Source organism: Pelodiscus sinensis, chromosome 2, assembly GCF_049634645.1.
Source record: "Pelodiscus sinensis isolate JC-2024 chromosome 2, ASM4963464v1, whole genome shotgun sequence".
Lineage (NCBI taxonomy): Eukaryota > Metazoa > Chordata > Testudines > Trionychidae > Pelodiscus > Pelodiscus sinensis.
This window is the reverse complement of record NC_134712.1, coordinates 12,196,426-12,215,164: the sequence shown is the minus strand read 5'-3', so window position 1 is coordinate 12,215,164 and position 18,739 is coordinate 12,196,426. Positions and strand designations below refer to the sequence as shown.

The following is an 18,739-nucleotide window of genomic DNA, read 5'->3' as shown; positions in this document are numbered from 1 at the left end:
ATGGATGTTAGATAGCATGTAATTGAACAGTCGTGGAACCACATTAAATTCTAGCAGTTACGTGACTATTCGGTAGTCCCTGGAAATGGAGCTGGCAGAAAGTGCATGCCAGGCCACACTCCCAGGGAGCTCCCTGCAACTTCACACTGCTGCCTCTCTGATAGAGAGGCAGCAGCATGGAGTGGTAGGCAGGAACCAGTCTATGAGGGGAACCATTTAAAAAACCAGCTTCCTGCTCAGACTGGCCCTACCTGCTGCCCCATGCTGCTGCCTCTGATAGGAAGACAGCAGTGTGGAGTAGCAGTAGTCCCTGTCCACGGGGAGCTCATACCTCCTACAGACAGGCTGCTCCATAGAAAGCCAGAGCAGCCTGTCGACAAGGAGTGCCAACCGTCCATGGACAGGGTCTGCCGCCACCAACCAGCCTCTCTATGTGGCAGGCTCAGGCCTGCAGCAGCCTCCTGTCTCCCACCCCACGCTGCTGCCTTTTAGAGGCAGCAGCGTGGGGGAGACGGCATTGTGGAACTTGTCCGGGGGGGGGGGGGAGAAGAGAAGGAAAGAGCAGGCAGGTCCATGGAGCCAGCACCTGCAGAGAGTGGAAAGAGCAGGCAGGTCCATGGAGCCAGCACCTGCAGAGAGTGGAAAGAGCAGGCAGGTCCATGGAGCCAGCACCTGCAGAGAGTCGGCTTAAAAAGACAGTTCCCTGTGCTTATCTCCCACCTCCCTCCCTCCATGCTGCTGACACCAGCTCCCCCGCACCTCCAATACAGATGCAGCAAGGGGCGGGGGGAAAGGCATGTAGTCAACAGAATTAACCAATAAGTCCAGACTCATCAATTAATCATGTAGTCATCTACACACTGACATCCCTAGTATTTAACAGAGCTGTTAATCCCTTTTGGAATGAATAGAACAAATAGATGACTTGGTGATTAACTCCTGTCACCCATTCCCAGTTTCTAGCAAACAGATGCTAGGGACACTATCCCTGCTCATGCTGGCCAATAGCCATAGATGAACTTATCCTCCATGAATTTTATCCAGCACCTTTTTTAATCCTGTTAGTCTTGGTCTTCACAACACCCTTTGGAAAGGAGTTCCATAAGTTGTCTGGGCTCTGAATGAACCCTCCCCGGTTTGTTTTAAACCTGCTGCCTATTCATTTTGCTTACTGGGCCATTGTTCTCATCTCAGCAGGGTAGCTGTGTTAGTCTGTATCTGCAAAAACAAACAAGTCCTGTGGCACATTAGAGACTAACAGATTTATTAGGGCCTAACCTTTCAGGGGTAAAACCCACTTCATCTAACGAACTGGAGTGGAACAAGCAGGGGCATATAAGGAAGTTCCTTGTGTTAATGAAGCTAATCAAGTCAGTATGGAAGTGAGTCATTCACAGCATTTGGTGTGGAGATGTGATTAAATAAGGCTCTCATTACAAAGGCAATTTTCCCTCTCTGGATATTCACACACATCTCTGATTCTGTAACTTCCACTCCAATTCATCTGATAAAAGTGGGTTTTACCCACAAAAGCTTATGTCTTAATAAACCTGTTAGTCTCTAATGTAGGGATGTGAACGTTTAACTTGTTAACCAGTAAATCTCATTCCTACCAGCCCAATTCCTGAGGAGGTGGCTTCACTGCAGCCTTGCCAGCCCACTCCCAGGGACTTTATACTGCAGAGCTCCAGCACATGTAACTGCTAGGATTTTTAGTGGTTACATCGTTATATTTTTTAAAGACTTTTTACATCCCTAGTAAAAAAAACAACAACCAAAAAAAACAGCTCAGGTTAGAGCAAAGGTCAGGCAAAAGGGCCTCCATAGGTTGGATTCAACCCACCAAGTGTGCTGATCCAGCCTGCGGATGCCCTGCCGCTCCCCCACCCCAGGTCAATTAGGGCCTGGGGTGGGAGGAAGTGCACAAAGATTCCTCTGCTCTTCCAGGAGCACATGGCACTTAGTAGCACCAGGTGCTGGCAGGACAGGAGGAGACACTGCGCACTCCCAGGCCAAACAGGGCCTAGGGGCAGGGGAGCACCCAAAGTCTCCTCCCACTGCCAGGTGTATGGGCGCCTAGGGGGAACCTCGGGGGGGGGGGGCGCAAAGACTTCACACATTCCCCCACCCCCAGACAAATCATGGTCTATGGGTGGAGAAGAAAGGAAGTACCCTGGCCCCGCCCCTTCCAGAGCAGCCCAGGGCCACTTCAAAAATTTCTGAAGTGGCCCCTGGCAAAAAAATGATTGCTCACCCCAGGTTAGGGAATTTCCCTCTTATCTGCAGCCATGAAGATGATGCAAATAATTCATTTATTTTCTCCACAGAGGCCTTATTATTCTTGAGTGCTCCTTCAGGAACTCCACTGTCTAGGGGCCACACTGGTATTTTAACAGGCTTCCTGCTTTCAATATACTTTTTTTTATTAGAGTCTGGCTAACTGTACTTCAAAGTCTGTCTTGGCCTTCATAATTATATTTTTACACTTCACTTGACAGACTTTATACTCTTTTCCATTTTCCTCATCAGGATTTAACTTCCAGTTTTTGAAAAGTGTCCATTTGTCTCTTGCTGCTTCTGTTACTTTGTTGTTTAGCCATGGTGGTACATTGAGTATTTTTTTTTATTGGAGCACATATTTAAATTGAACCTCTTCTATGGTGGAAACTTTTTAAAGGCATGTAGTTTGCAAGGATTTCACTTTTGGCAGTTTACCTTTAATTTGTGTGAAACTTCCTCATTTTTGTGTAGTCCCCCTTTCTGAAATTAAATGCTAGTTTTGGGCTCCTGTGTCTTCCCTGCCATAGGGATGGCAAATATAATTATACTATGAGCAAGCCCTCCAGCTACATTCACCTCTCGTATCAGACCTTGTGCTCCACTGGGGACTAAATCAAGAATTGGCTGACCTCTTGTGTAATCTAGGACTAGCAGCTTCAAGAAGTCACTAAAGAATTTGTGCGTCTACATTACATCCTGAAGTGGCATAGACCCTGCTAATAAAGGAATATTTGAAATCTCCCATTATTAGAGATTTTATTTTATTTGTATGGCTTCTCTAATGTCCCTGCACATTTCAGTCACTAACACCATCCTGGGTCAGGTGGTTGGTGGTATAACCTTACTGCTATATTCTGGTTATTCAAGCATGGAATTACTGTCCACACAGATTCTATGGTAGTTTGGTCCATTCCTCATTCCATCAAGTTTCTATGACTATTATAGCATCCTCATTTAATAAGGCACTCTAGTTTACACATCTTATTTAGACTTCTAACATTTGTATATAAGCACTTGTGACAATTCTCTTTTCAACAGTCTGTCATTAGATAATGTAACTGAATACAACTCATTTGCCTGTTTCCCATCAAATCCTACCATAGAGTGACCTGCTAAGTGCTGCTTGCACAAATTAAAGATGCTTGGGGGCAGTTATGAAACTGATTACTTTGTCTTTTCAAGGCTTCTAACTATTAGGGATTAAAATTAAATATAACTTGTTGTGTTATGAGAAGGAAGCATCTCCTCTCTCTCTGTAATTTCACTGTAACCTTTTGGACACCATTACCTTCCACATACCTAGCAGTTTCTCTAAGACGATGGCTAAACATTATCACTGACTATACCATTTACATATATAAAAGCTTTAAAAGTGCTACTTTGTAGTTCAAATTACTGGAGAAAACAAACACATGACCAAATAAAGCCTGTTTTCTGTCAGGTAAACATGCTTGCACCTTTTCACAACAGCCAGAAACAGATGGCAAATGGAAGCTGAAAACCAGAATTGACTGTTGGTCAAACTCACTCCAAGAAACTGCTGAGTTTGTGTCTATGGAAACTTTAAGCCTCTTGATAACTTTTTAAAGTCAACACATCACCCTAGTTACATAAGAAAGTTAGCTAAGAAGGAAAACAGTGTTCTTTGAAGTTAAAATATTATTTACACTTCATAAGAAGTTCCCAGACCTGGTAGTCACCAGCCTTCCTTATTACTTTCCTGAGTCTTTCCTGGCAGACTCAGGTGGCATTCAGTCAGTGCTCTGCTATTAGTCACTGTACAGTTTTTGTACCTGCCAAACTGATTGCAAAGATGAGTTCTTGAGCACAGCAAATACCTCAGGGTACTTCTCTCCCACAACAGCAAGGGTCAAATTTCATACTCATTTCAGAAGTATGCCAACTGAGATAGATGCAGCTTTTAAAAAAATGTCCACTCCGCTCCCCTAAGAGTGAAAAAGATTAGATGAAAAGCTCACAGTGAAGTTATTCTCACAGTGAAGCTGTGGTACCTTATAACGAAGTAAAACATCCACCTCTTTTAGATACAGAGTGTCATTCTCCATAATACTTGAATACAGCACCTTGTAAATAGTGCCATGCATTAGATTAGAACTTTCATTATAAACAGGAGTGTTCTCTTCTCAAATCCATCCTTTGCATGTAGTATCTTCTCAAATCCATCCTTTGCATGAGCGTTTTGCACTCCACATGTAACTGCTGATGGCAAAGTCAGATAAATATTGGAGACACTAGACACAGCTGCAGTACAAATAAGTAATCTACCATTACTGTAGTAGCTAAGCAAGTCAATAATTAACAATTATTCACATACTCCATCAGTGTATAGAAATATCATCCCCAATTTACAGAGGGGCAACTGAGGCACAGAGAGAGTACATGATTTGTACAAGGTCATACAGGAACTCTGTAAAAGAACAGAAAGCTGAACCCAGATCTGCTAATTCCCAGGGTAGTGCCATAACTACAGGACTGTTTCTCCTCTCTAAAATGTATCTATTCTCTATACACGTCATTTCATTTCACATGTCATCTGGAGTTTTGCATCAAGTCTAACCCTTTTGTGGGGGTACAGTATGAATGGACCAACTACTTCATCTGCCTGATAATGGTCCCGGTAACTCACTTTTTTGAGGTGCATATTTGAGCCACAGACGCTGTATTTTGATCATTTAGACAAGGATACTCACTTGTGAAAAGATGGCAATTTATCCCTAGCATCTACTTCCTGAAGGCTATGTGACTAGCACCTTGAGTAGAGAATACTGCTTGTGCCCCTATTCCAGTCTTGCCCCTAGCTTCCCACCTCCAACATCAGTTTCTTGGGGTAATAGGATAAACACTATTGGACATCCCATCCCACCTGACAACCTAGCTCTCAGAAGGATAGAGCAGACACATTCAGGGGATAGCTCTATTTCTTCATTCTGCCCATCCCCACCTTGACAGAGTCACAAGAGAAAGAGCAAAGAGGTGGGGAGAGGAAGATGAGAGAGATCCTTCCTATCCTATACTCCCAATACAGGGCCAAATCGGTAGAGGGAAGGGAAGAACAAACAGTCCTTTCCATACAAACATGGCTTCTAATTCACCATGAATGGGAGAAAGAGAGGGAAGCAAGGTCCTTCCCATGCTATCCCCTTCCCAAAACTGGGCCAGTTACAGAATCAATGGTGGTGGGGGAAGGAGAGGCCCTTCCCACAGCCCACTTGCTAACACAGGGCCCATGGTGGGTGGGAAGAGAATAGGTTCATTACATAGCCCCCTCCCAACCCAGGTCCCTCGGGGGGGGGGGGAAGAGAAGAGGAAAGATCCATCCCACAGCCCCCTCCCCAACACAGGGCCAATGAGAGGGGAAGGGAAAAGAGAGAAGAGGTCATTCCCACAGTCCCCTCCCAACACAGGGCCAATGCGGGGGAGTGGAGAGGAGGAGAAAGGAGGCCATTCCCACAGCCCCCTCCCCAACACAGGGCCGGGGGGAGGATGGAGGCCATTCCCACAGCCCCCTCCCCAACACAGGGCCATGGGGGAGGAGGGAGGCCATTCCCACAGCCCCCTCCCCAACACAGGGCCATGGGGGAGGAGGGAGGCCATTCCCACAGCCTCCTCCCCAACACAGGGCCATGGGGGAGGAGGGAGGCCATTCCCACAGCCCCCTCCCCAACACAGGGCCATGGGGGGGGGAAGAGAAGGGGAGCCATTCCCACAGCCCCCTCCCCAACACAGGGCCATGGGGGGGGAAGAGAAGGGGAGCCATTCCCACAGCCCCCTCCCCAACACAGGGCCATGGGGGAGGGAGAGAAGGGGGGCCATTCCCACAGCCCCCTCCCCAACACAGGGCCATGGGGGAGGAGGGAGGCCATTCCCACAGCCCCCTCCCCAACACAGGGCCATGGGGGAGGAGGGAGGCCATTCCCACAGCCCCCTCCCCAACACAGGGCCATGGGGGGGGGAAGGGGGGCCATTCCCACAGCCCCCTCCCCAACACAGGGCCATGGGGGGGGAAGGGGGGCCATTCCCACAGCCCCCTCCCCAACACAGGGCCATGGGGGGGGGGAGACGGGAGCGATCCGTCCCATGTTTCCTCAGACGACTCCTTCCCCTCGCCCCAGCAGAGCAGCCCAGGGCGCTGGGGGCCAGGACAAGGGGAAGGGGGGGGGCCCCGCGCCGAGAGCGGCAGAGACACTCGGTGCTCTCAGCCCGGCCGCAGGGCGAGGCCCTCACCCCCCCGCGAGCCTGGGGCCCGGCCCGTGGGGCGCATCTCTCCCTGCCCCTACCTGGGACGGGGCCCCGGCTGCTGCGGCGCGGGGGGCGGGCCCGCCTGGCCGGGGGCTGCCTGGGGCGGGCCCCGCTCCCGGCCCCGCGCCGCTCCGGCCGCTTCTCCTCCTCGCCTTTAGTTTGACCTTTTCCGTGTCTCTCCGCTCCCGTCCCCGACACACTTTGACGTCACCCCCCTAGCAACCAATCCCCGCCCCCTCCAACTCTCGCGCTCGCACACCCGGCTGGGCGGGGCACCCGGCGCAGAGCCGCCAATCAGCGCGCCGGGCGCCGCCTCTTCCCGTCCTGCTACACCCCTCCCGGCTTGCGCGCGCGCGCGGATGCCTCGTGGCCTGGTGGCGCGCGTGCCGGGCAGGGGCGGAGCCGAGAGAAGGTGCCTGGGCGGCGCGAGCGATCTGCGCCCGCGATACACCTGAGTTCGCTCGCGCGCGCGCCCCTAGCCGTGCTCGTGCAGTGCCCCCTGCAGCCACTGTGCGCTCCGTGTCGCACCAGGGCACTTACCTCGGCCCCCAGCCCGCCTCGGAACCAGCAGCTGCCATCGCAGCCCTGGCTGAGCAGGGCATTGAGAGTCCGGAGGGAGAAGGGCAGCTGGACGTCCCCGGTGCTGCCCCCTTCTCCCTGGCCGGAGGACATGCCGAGAGCCTTGCGCCAGAGTTGCAATCCCCCCTCCCCTCCAAAATTAACCCCAACCTCCGAACTGGCTCGGGACCTCCAACGAGTTCAGTCTCCTGCTCCTTTGAAACTCCACCCGAGAGAAACCGCTTCAAGCCAGGGGGTGACACACCCTTACTCCCCCCTCGCTCTAGTATTCCCAGAAGTAAAAGCAACGCCTAGTGCAACGCAGGCCCCTGACACTCTTTAAATAGCTCCCTGCTGGCTGTTGATGCAGCAAGGGCAGCTCTTGCTGGAGCTGCACCTGATGACTTTCACTTCGGAGTAGTCCTCTCAGATTCCTAACCTAAAGCCTGCTCCCATTGCTTAGAGGCACGTGCTGGGTCATTAGGTACAGTCTCCTGCAGTACATGTAACGGAGTTCAGTAAGTTTTGGTAACTACATGTGTACTATATCTAACACGCTATGTGCATGCTGTTATATTCAGTATTCCATTTACTGTACATACATCATGTTCTGAGCACATTATAAATGGTACATGTGTAACCCACACACCTGGGTGTGGTTCACTGTCCCCTGTAGTAGTACTTAGACCACCTATAGAGAAAGAATAAGTCTCCTCTATAGCCTTAGCGAGCCAGCTGGCTTTTAGCTCAAAGCTCTGGAAGTTCCAGGTTTGGTTCCACATGCAGACTACATCATGTAAGCTGGGCATGTATCATTCTTTACAGCATGTATATGCTGAACTTGTATAATAAATTAAGACGCACACAGGATCAGCACACAGCAGGCTAGGACTGTGCCATATTTGCATAAATGTATGCATTTATAAACTGTATATACCACAGGTGGTCCATACATCACATCATTTATCCATGTATGCACAGTATATCATGAATGCACAATATACCAAACACACTCTCTCTCTCTCTCTCTCTGGGTACGTCTACACTACAGCGCTAATTCAAACTAACTTAGTTCAAATTAGTTAATTCGAACTAAGCTAATTCGAACTAACGCATCTAGAACTAAAAACTAGTTCGAATTAGCGTTTTGCTAATTCGAACTATCATGTCCACATTAAGTGGACCCTGAACCAGGCTTAAGGATGGCCGGAAGCAGTGCCGGCAGGGCATCAGAGGAGGACTTAGAGCGTGGAGATGCTGTCTCAGGCTAGCCGAGGGCTGCGCTTAAAGGGTCCCGACCCCCACCCCGGACAGACAGTTCTCAGGGGTGCCCCGCTTGCAAAGCAGTCCTGGCTTGGAGTGCCCGGAGTACCCACACTGGGCACATCACACCACTCAGCCATCAGCCCGGCTGCACTTGCCGCAGGCTGCTATCTGGGGAGAGGGGGCAATTGGGGGGCTGCAGGAGAGGTTCCACCCCCAGAAGCCCGTAGAGCCAGCCCAGTCCTCCCCATAGGGGGCTCGTACCCCATTCCTCCCTCACCTCTTTCCACTTACCCTTCCCTAGCCCCTTTTCTTGATCTACAAAATAAAGGACAATTGTGTTCAAAAATGGAATCTGTCTTTATTGAACAAAACTGGGGGAGACTGGGAAAAGGAGGTGGGAGAGGGGAAGAGAGAGGGTGGGAGAGGGGAGGGCAACTACAATGATCAGGGGTTGGGAACAGGTCCCATATGAAGAGAGGCTAAAGAGACTGGGACTTTTCAGCTTAGAAAAGAGGAGACGGGGGGAGGTCTCTAAAAGCAGGAGTTGGGTGGAGAGGGTGCATACAGAAAAGTTCTTCATTAGTTCCCATAAAGAAGGACTAGAGGACACCAAAGGAAAGGAATGGGTAGCAGGCTTCAAACTAGTAACAGAAAGTTGTTCTGCACAAAGCAAAGAGTCAACCTGTGGAACTCCTTGCTGCAGGAGGCTGTGAAAGCTAGAACTAAAAGGCTAGAGTTTAAAGGGACGTGAGATCAAGTCATGGAGGTTGGGTCCATGGAGTGGTATTAGCCAGGGGGTAGGAGTGGTGTCCCTGCCCAAGGTTTGTGGAAGGCTGGAGAGGGATGGCACGAGACAAATGGCTTGGTCACTGTCTTCGGTCCATCCCCTCCAGGGTCCCTAGGGTTGGCCGCTGTCGGCAGACAGGCTACTGGGCTAGATGGACCTTTGGTCTGACCCAGTACAGCCATTTTAAGCTGAGGGCTCAGGGTCGGGGGTCTCAGTGGACACCCTTGATTTTCATGCACACCTGCTCTTGGGTGGCCAGGCTGGCAGCTCTCCTGCCCTAGCTGGCCACTTTCCTGTGCCTAGTGCGGAGATCGTGGACGAGGTCCACGATGTCCGCACTAGCCCAGGCGGGTGCCTGCCTCTTGCGGTCCCGGGCAAGCTCCCGGGAGCCGCCAGCCTGGTCCCGGGAAGAGGGGGAGGGCTGGGGGGCATCGGGTGGGTGGCTCGAGCGGTGCCAGGTGCAGGGTCTGCTGGCTGGGTGCTGGCAGGCTTGCACCTGGCACGGGCATCGTAGCCAGCCCGTGCCCCTTTAAAGGGTCCGGGGCTGGGAGGGGGGCAGACGAGTTTCCCTGGTGTTGGCTAGAGTGGCCACCAGGGAAACCTGGGGAGGGCTAGCCTCCCACTAGTTCGAATTAAGGGTCTACACAGCCCTTAATTCGAACTAGTAAGTTCGAACTAGGCTTAATCCTCGTAAAATGAGGTTTACCTAGTTCGAACTAAGCGCTCCGTTAGTTTGAATTAAGTTCGAACTAACGGAGCGCTAGTGTAGCGCCTATGAAAGTTAGTTCGAACTAACGTCTGTTAGTTCGAACTAACTTTGTAGTGTAGACATACCCCCCCCCCCTCTCTCTCTCTATATATACATAAAAAATAAAAGCCACATTCACTTTACAGTTTGGTTCCCAGACTAACAAGTTTGAGGTTTCAAAATAATTTTTAGTGAGATTTTAAAGGTCTCATTGAGGCATATTCAGCCAATTCTTCATCATAAGATACAGGCTTTGTCTACACTGCACTGTTTTGTGCCAGAAATATGCATGTGAGGCGAAGTGTGGAATATCGCTGTGCCTCATTTGCATAATTAATGAGCAGCCGCTTTTTGCGCAAGAGGCTTTTGTGAAAAAAGGAGCTGACTACACGGCTCCTTTTTGCACAAAACCCCCCTCTTGCACAAGAGCCGTTCTTCTGCATTTTTTTCAGGAAGAACGGCTCTTGTTGAAGAGGGGTTTTTTGTGCAAAAAGGAACAGTGTAGTTGGCTCTTTTTTGTGCAAAAGCCTCCTGCGCAAAAAGCAGCTGCTTAGACGGGGCATTTCTGTCAAAAATTCCCCATCTGAACTGCCGGGGTTTTTTTGTTTGTTTGTTTGTTTTTGAAAAGCGCAGTTTAAATCCCGGCTTCATTTGCACTTTTGATATGTCTAATTTACATCCCTCTGCCAACAGAGGGGTATAGTTTAGATGTAGCCTTAAACTTTATCATTTGAAAAGGCGGAATTTTTAAACAGTCAGTGGACTAAATTCATCCTTCTGTTACTGAAGTGACTGCAGTTACAGAAGGGATGAATTTAGCCCATTTTGTAGAAAATATAGATGTCATTGCTCTGAGATACTACAAACACGCTTTGGGCCAAAGCCTCTGTCAGACTCACACTGCTACTTACATGAGTAAAACAGCAGGATTTGGCCTTCTGTGTTTGTTGTGTTGTATGACTGCAATTCATGCCTTTCAGGCACAGTCCTGAAAAATACCTAGTGATTCAGAATAGGCCCTGTACCATACCATGTAAGCTCTTTGAGAACAGAACTAAGTTGTTTGGCATGTTTTCACTGTGTACACATACTGCCATAATATGCATACAATTTTAAATAGTAGAATAAGAGATGTTGTCTGCCTTGAAGCATTGAAGTCTAGCCTAAAACACACAACAATAGCCACAAAAACAGGATCTGGAAAGATCAGTATTGAGGAAAGATCAAGCGACTGCAAAACATGACTAGTGAGCAAAATTTATCAATTTGGATATAATGTTGGTGAGTGGAAGGGTAACTTTAGAGTTTATACCTCACTGCGGGTGGAGGTTTCAGGGGAGTGGGTTTGGGAGCAGGGAAGTTGGATAGGAGGCAGGGAGTCCTAGAGGGGCTGTCAGGGGACAGAGCAGGGTGTGGTTGGCTCAGAGAAGGAGGTAGTCAGGGGTGAGGAGCAAGGGGGTTGGATAGGAGGCAGAGGGTTTCAGAGGAGTGGCTGGGGGCAGGAAGCAGTGGTTATTGGATAGGGGACGGGCCACACTTGGCTGTTTGAGGAGGAACAGCCTTCCCAAACTTCCCTATCTGGACCTCCATAGAATTTCCCTACACAATGTGGCCCTCAGGCCAAAAAGTTTTCCCACTCCTGGTCTAGATTATTCTCAGTCCTGCCATGAGAGTAGGGAACTGGACTAGGTGATCTCTCAAGGTCCTTTCCAGTCCTATGATTCTGTGGGATTGTGTCTTGCTCACCCTTGAGAAAATTTAAAAGACAAAGTGTCTAATGTTAGATTTTAATATAGCATGTGTTGGGCACTTATAAATTGAATAAATCAAATCTTTTTATCCCAAAATGCCATCAATCCATATTCATTTGATCAGTCTGCTTTCTGTGTTCCCACAGACTTGTTATACAAAGCATTCAAATAAATGGGTTGGAACATTTGATCTCGACCTCTACCTGTGTTTCAGAGCCCACAGACTACTGTTGTGGGAGTGGTTACATTGTGCTATATGAGCATGAATGCATGGTCTGATGAGATCAGGGAGACTGGGATTCAGGCATTCTGGTTTATCTTCTTGGATGTGCCATAAACTTGCTCTGTGATCTCAGGGAATTTCATCGCTGTGTGCCTCAGTTTCCCCAGCAGTAAATGGGGAGGTAATGCTTCCTTACATTATGTAGGGAGGGTTACAAAACTTAATTAAGCTTTATAAAGAAATGTGCAATTTGGAGATAAAAGGCACTATGGTAGGTCTACAACAGTGCACATGAATCTATGGTAATAGTTAATCATTCCAGTGAGATCAACCAGTTCACAGATGAAGTTCGGTGACACTGTCTGGAAAAACCTCTGATATTTGTATTGCATTTTAAATAAAAGTTATATAATCAATGAGATAGCCACAGGCTGATTGGCTCACTCATATTTTATGCAACAGTTCTTTCACCCAGCAATGCCCTTGAAACTGTCAAGGGCCAAATTCTGCTTGCAACTATTATTTGCTTTCAGGCTTTATTGTGGTAGACACTACAAAAATGTAGCAAGACTGCCTGTGCTTGCAGAGTTTACAGTCTAAATAGATTAAAGGTGGGAGGGAAACAGGCATAGAAAGGTGAAATATCTGTCCCAAGGTCAAACAGGAGCAGGTGAGTAACATTGCCAGTAAGAGGACTCCAATCTCCCAAGTCCCGGTCTACCACTGTACTGCACTGCTTTCCTACATTTCAGCCATAAATAAAGGACTATGTATGAAATTAAAAAACATAGTGGTTGATATCTATGAGGCAGCATTGTTTTTAACAGATTTTGTCCTTTGATTTTTGTGTGTATTCTGTTGTAGAAACGGTTGCTTTTTCTAAGAAGGGCAGATTCTGTACGATTGTAATCCTTCTGTCAGGCAGAGTCAGCAGCAGCCAGGGCCAGGTTCAGTATGTAGGGGTTCCTCTCCATTCATCCAACACAGAAGCCTTCACCCAGTAACCTGGAAAATTCACACACCATCTCTGGGTGCCTCTAGAAAGCCTCTAGGGCTATGTCTACGCTGAGTTTTCTCTGCAAAAAATATGCGAATGAGGGACTCATTTGCATGAGCCACAATCTCATTTGCATATTTTCTGCCAATCCATTTTTTCTCTAGGGTTTTTGCACAAAAACAAGCTGTGTAGATGTTTTCTTTTTGCGCAAAACCCCCTTTTCCTGCAAGATCCTTATGCCCCAAAAAAGGAGGTTTTAAAATTTCTTGATACCTTAAACGACTGCTTCTTGGAGCAGCTGGTTCTGGAAACCAACAGGGGGAGAGGCTATTATTGATTTAGTGCTAAGTAGAGCACAGGATCTGGTTCAAGAGGTAAATATAACTGGACCACTTGGAAATAGTGACCATAATGTAATACAATTTAACATCCCTGTGGTGGGAAAAACACCAGAGCAGCTCAACACTATAGCATTTAATTTCCGAAAGGGGAACTACACAAAAATGAGGAAGATAGTTAAACATAAATTAAAAGGTACAGTGACAAAAGTAAAATCTCTGCAAGCTGCATGGAAACTATTCAAAGACACCATAATAGAGGCCCAACTTAAATGTATACCCCAAATTAAAAAACACTGTAAGAGAACCAAAAGAGTGTCATCATGGCTTAACAACCAAGTAAAAGAAGTAGTGACCAAAAAAAAGCATCTTTTAAAAAGTGGAAGTCAAATCCTAGTGAAGAAAATAGAAAGGAGCATAAACTTTGCCAAATTAACTGTACAAATATAATAAGAAAAGCCAGAAAGGAGTTTGAAGAGCAGCTAGCCAAAAACTCAAAAGGTAATAGCAAAATGTTTTAAATACATCAGAAGCAGGAAGCCAGCTAAACAACCAGAGGGGCCCTTGGACGATCGAGATGCTAAAGGAGCACTCAAAGATGATAATTCACTTAGCTTTTCCGCAATTACTTTATTTGCTTCTGTCTTCATGGCTGAGAATATTGGGGAGAGTCCCAAACCTGAGCTATTCTTTTTAGGTGACAAATCTGAGGAATTGTCCCAAATGGAGGTATCATTAGAGGAGGTTGTGGAACAAATTGATAAACTTAAACAGTAACAAGTCACTGGGACCAGATCGCATTCACCCAAGAGTTCTAAAAGAACTCAAAAGGGAAATTGCTGAACTATTAATTGTGGTTTGTAACCTATCCTTTAAATCAGCTGTGCCCACGAAAACTCATGATATTATCTATGTCCGTGGTCACCAACTGGTAGCTCGCGAGCTACTGGTCGATCTCGAGGCCTCGACCAGTCGCTCGCGAGGCGTCCTGTAAGCCCCGCCCCCATTTCTCTCCCACCCCCCAGAAGCCCCACTACTTACCTCCAGAGAAGACGGAGGTAGTGTCGGCTTCTGGCGTGCTGGGGTTTGGCCCCGGGGCTTCCTGGCACGGGGAGGGAGGTCGGCTCCCTGGGCAGGCACGCGCGCGAGGCTTTCCTGCACGGGAAGGCGGCAGGGGGTTGGCCCCGGGGCAGATGAGCGTGCGTGGGGCTTTCCTGCGTGGAAGGAGGGGGTTGGCCCCGGGGCAGGAACGCACAGGGCTTCCCTGCGCGGGGGGGTTTGGCCCCGGGGCAGGCGTGCGCGCGCGTGGCTTTCCCTCCGCGGGTGGGGGGGAGGGTCGGCCCCCTGGGCAGGCACGTGCTGGTTTCCCGGGGGTGGAATGCTGGGAGGAGGGAGATGCAGGGGACTCTCTTCCTCCACTGGCATCCCACTCCCCTGTCCCCACTCCCCTGTCCTCAACTACAGAATGCTGTCCCCATTCCTGTCCCCACTCCCCGAACTCTGTCCCCAGCTACAGAACTGTCCCCACTCCCCTGTCCCCACTCCCTGAATTCTGTCCCCATTCGCGTCCCCACTTCCCGAACTCTGTCCGTACTCCTCTCCCCACTCCCCGAACTCTGTCCCCACTTCCGTCCCCACTCCCCGAACTCTGTCCCCACTGGCACTCTGTCCCCTGCTGCAGAATCCTGTCCTTTGCCCTCCCAGCACCCTGTTCCCTATCCCCTGCCCCCAGCCACAGTACTCCGTCCCCACAAAATGTACAATTATAAATGCTTCATTTTAGATCTAAATAGCATGAATAAAAAACAGACCATTTATTTCATAACTATAAACACATGATTTTAATTGTATGTATCGCATAATTTAAAAATAAACTGTTTATCAAAGTGTGTAAGTAAGGGCTGGGGATAGCAAGTGATGGACAGGAGGAGAATAGAGAGGGCGGGGCTTCAATGAAGGGGCGGGGCTTCAATGAAGGGGAGGGGCTTCAAGGAAGGGAAGGGGCTTCAAGGAAGGGAAGGGGCTTCAAGGAAGGGGCGGGGCAGTAGATCTTCGCCTGTTCTGATATTTAAAAAGTGATCTTGGGTGTAAAAAGGTTGGAGACCACTGATCTATATGTTATGTTAGTCTTTAAAGTGCTACCAGACTATTTGTTATTTTTTAAGTTTAATCTGCTAGAGCTCTTTGAGGAGGTCAACAAACATGTGGACAAGGGGGATCCAGTGGATATAGTATACTTAGATTTCCAGAAAGCCTTTGACAAGGTCCCTCATGAAAGGCTCTTAAGCAAAGTAAGTTATCATGGGATAAGAGGGTAGATCCTTTCGTGGATTGATAACTGGTTAAAAGACAGGAAACAAAGGGTAGGAATAAATGGTAAGTTTTCTGAATGGAGAGAGGTAACTAATGGGGTCCCCCAAGGGTCTGTCCTGTTCAACTTATTTATAAATGATCTGGAGAAAGGGGTAAACAGTGAGGTGGCAAAATTTTCAGATGATACCAAACTGCTCAAGATAGTTAAGACGAAAGCAGACTGTGAAGAGCTTCAAAAAGATCTTACCAAACTAAGTGACTGGGCAACAAAATGGCAAATGAAATTTAATGTTGATAAATGTAAAGTAATGCACATTGGAAAACATAATCCCAACTATATGTGCAATATAATGGGGACTAATTTAGCTAGAACTATTCAAGAGAGAGATCTGGGAGTCACTATGGATAGTTCTCTGAAAATATCCACTCAATGTGCAGTGGCAGTCAAAAAAGCAAATAGAATGTTAGGAATAATTAAAAAAGGGATAGAGAATAAGACAGAATATATCATAATGCCTCTATATAAAACCATGGTATGCCCACATCTTGAATACTGCATACAGATATGGTCGCCTCATCTCAAAAAAGATACATTGGCATTGGAAAAGGTTCAGAAAAGGGCAACAAAAATGATTAGGAGTTTGGAATGGGTCCCATATGAAGAAAGATTAAAAAGACATGCACTTTTCATCTTACGAAAGAGGAGACTAAGGCGGGATATGATAGAGGTCTATAAAATCATGACTGGTGTAGAAAAAGTGAATAAGGAAAATTATTTACATATTCCCACAATATAAGAACTAAGGGTCACCAAATGAAATTAATAGGCAGTAGGTTTAAAACAAATAGAAGGACGTTTTTCTTCACTCAACGCACAGTCAATCTCTGGAACTCCTTGCCATAGGATGTGGTGAAGGCTAGGACTTTAACAGGGTTCAAAAAAGAGCTAAATAGCTTCATGGAGGTTAGGTCCATCAATGTCTATTAGCCAGGATGGGTAGGAATGGTGTCCCTAGTCTCTGTTTCTCAGGAGGTGGGTGGCAGGGGAGGGATCACGTGAGGATTACCTGTTGTGTCCCCTCCCTCTAGGGCATCTGGGATTGGCCACTGTCAGCAGACAGGATTCTGGGCTGCGTGGCCTGTTGGTCTGACCCAGTATGGCCGTTCTTATATTCTTAATGCTTCCCCACTTGCAAGTACAGTTTGAATGTAGAAAGGAAACTTTTAATAAAGGGGAGGGAAGTGACGTGGGAAAACACCACAAACAGCTCATAAACAAAATCATGAGTAAAAGTCCTACCCCACGTTGGTAGGGCAATGTCCTTTTCCTCTCTGGCTTTTAAGTCCAACAATGTAAATGTCCCCTTCACACGTCCAACACTTCTTTGTACCCCACTCACTGTTGCTGCTTTTGGTTTGGGTAGACCCAGAGGTCAGAGGTGCATCTGCAGAGTTCACCTCCAATCCTGAATTGGGGGAGGTAAAGAAGAATCTTACTCACTCCGTTGGTCACTCACCATCTACCTGCTCACTGTTCTCTAGCGCCACCCTCTTGGCCATTTGTCTCACCTCTCTGCTGCTGCATTGCTGGCCACTCATTACACCTCTCCATTGCTGTCCTGAAAGACGCTCATTGTGCTATTGCTGCTCTGCTAGCTGCTCATTATATTACCACCATTCTGCTGGCCGTTTGTCATATCTCTCTGCCAACAGACCTATTGCCTCAGTCACCATCCGCTGCCATTCACTTCTTGGCTGTGACTTCTGCCCACCAGAAATCACTGGGAGCTGAAATCATTTAACTCCTAGCAAGCAGGATAGAAAAAAACCACAACTTCAACACATAAGAAGAGAGGCACCTAATGTTTCCTATTTAGCTCTCTACTTTGAACAGGGTGGGAAGCTGTGTGGGGGGAGAACAGGTCAAACTAGTCCAAGCAGGGGAAGCCATATAGGCTATAGCCTCCAAACGAGAATAACCTTCTCTCACCTCTATTAGAGCTCTGAAAAGTCAAACCACTGCATGTGCCAGATTCTGCTAACTTGTGCCCTTTCATTCAGAACCATGCAGCACAGTCCTACTTTTCTGTATTCCCATGAAATTACAAACACTGGTTAACCAGTTTTTAGCTATCCCTGCATTTAACACAAACATAGCTGGTGTTGGGTCACAAATTAAGTGGATTACAATAAGCAAAATACCACTCCAGTTGCTGAACATCCAACACATCTAAGCAAAGCAGGAACAAACTGTATTTACGTAGACACACCCAGGGTTTCTCTTCCATACCAGCTTGCTATAATGGAAGCATTCCTTCAAATTCGGCTTACATAATACTCAGGCAAAGATCACATTCAATTGTACAGAAAATTTCCATTTACTTCAATGGGGCAGGATGTCATGGGTTTTAATTCAACCTCTGACAAGTTTTCACCCAACTCATAATATATTATTTATAAACTGGGCTTCCTCACTTTTGAATGGTATAAAGTGTCATTTTCAGTTCCTGTAATCATATCCTTTGGCCATTTAATGAATTCTTTCAGTTCAAAGCAGTTCCTATTTTGGTTAAAGTTTCTTTCTAATACTATTTTCTTATTTACGGTATACAGGCAGTCCCCGGGTTACATACAAGATAGGTACTGTAGGTTTGTACTTAAGTTGAATTTGTACGTAAGTCAGAACTGGCGTCCAGATTCAGCCGCTGCTGAAACTGACCAGCAGCTGACTGCAGGAAGCCTGAAGGCAGAGTTTCTCTGCCCTGGGATTCCTGGAATCAGCCGCTGATCAGTTTCAACAGCAGCTGAATCTGGACGCCTGGGACAGAGCAGCTCGAGCGCTGCCGGGTAGGTCCCTGCAGTGCCGCACCTCGGCGCTGCTGGGACCAACCCGGCAGCACCCCAGCTGCTCTGCCACAGGCGTCCTGATTCAGCTGCTGCTGAAACTGACCAGCGGCTGATTCCAGGAATCCCAGGGCAGAGAAACTATGTCAGGCGTCCACGAGAAAAGCCTGGTCTGCTGGGGAGAGGGAGGAGCACTAGCTGCGCCCCCCCTCTCCCAGCAGACCAGGGAGACGCGGGCGGCGGGACCGAGACACGCCGAGACACGCTGCGGTCCCGCCACCCGGGTCCTCCGCGGCTTTGCTCCATGTCTCCCTGGTCTGCAGGCTCCCCCCCCCCCAGCAGACTAGGGAGACACAGAGCAGCTTTTCTCGCCC

General features: G+C 48.0%; 1 protein-coding gene across 2 annotated transcripts in view; it reads right to left on the bottom strand.

Annotated features, from left to right (window-relative positions):
• The window catches only part of ZFAT (zinc finger and AT-hook domain containing), a 270,939-nt gene extending 264,194 nt beyond the window's left edge, over positions 1-6,745 (bottom strand). The window contains exons 1-2 of one of the 2 annotated variants that reach the window (XM_075920086.1): positions 6,579-6,745; positions 4,074-4,226 (exon numbers count right to left, since the gene is read on the bottom strand). The gene's annotated coding sequence lies outside the window, so the exon portion shown is untranslated. The remainder of the gene's footprint in view (positions 1-4,073; positions 4,227-6,578) is intronic. The other variant, XM_075920084.1, reaches the window with a different exon arrangement.
• Positions 6,746-18,739: the final 11,994 nt, after the last annotated feature.